Source organism: Oncorhynchus nerka, linkage group LG14, assembly GCF_034236695.1.
Source record: "Oncorhynchus nerka isolate Pitt River linkage group LG14, Oner_Uvic_2.0, whole genome shotgun sequence".
NCBI classification, from domain to species: domain Eukaryota; kingdom Metazoa; phylum Chordata; class Actinopteri; order Salmoniformes; family Salmonidae; genus Oncorhynchus; species Oncorhynchus nerka.
This window is the reverse complement of record NC_088409.1, coordinates 66004297-66004810: the sequence shown is the minus strand read 5'-3', so window position 1 is coordinate 66004810 and position 514 is coordinate 66004297.

Here is a 514-nt window from a genome sequence, read left to right as displayed (position 1 = left end):
ATCCTAGAGGAAAACCTGCTTCTGTCTGCTTTCCACCAGACACTGGTAGATTAATTCACCTTTCAGCAGGACAATAACCTAAAACACAAGGTCAAATCTACACTGTAGTTGCTTACCAAGAAGACAGGGAATGTTCCTGAGTGGCCGAGTTACAGTTTTGACTTAAATCTACTAGGAAATCTATGGCAAGACCTGAAAATGGTTGTCTAGCAATGATCAACAACCAATTAGACAGAGCTTGAACACATTTGAAAAGAATAATGGTCAAATGTTGTAGAATCCAGGTGTGCAAAGCTCCAACAGACTTATCCAGAAAGTCTCTGTGATCGCTGCCAAAGGTGATTCTAAAAAAAGATTGACTCAGGGGCTTGAATACTTATGTAAATTAGATACTGCATTTCTGTAATTCATTTTCAATACATATGCAAACATTTTTACAAACATGTTTTCACCATGCCGTTATGGGGTATTGTGTGTAGATTGGTGAGACCCCCTCCCCCCTTTGACTTATTCC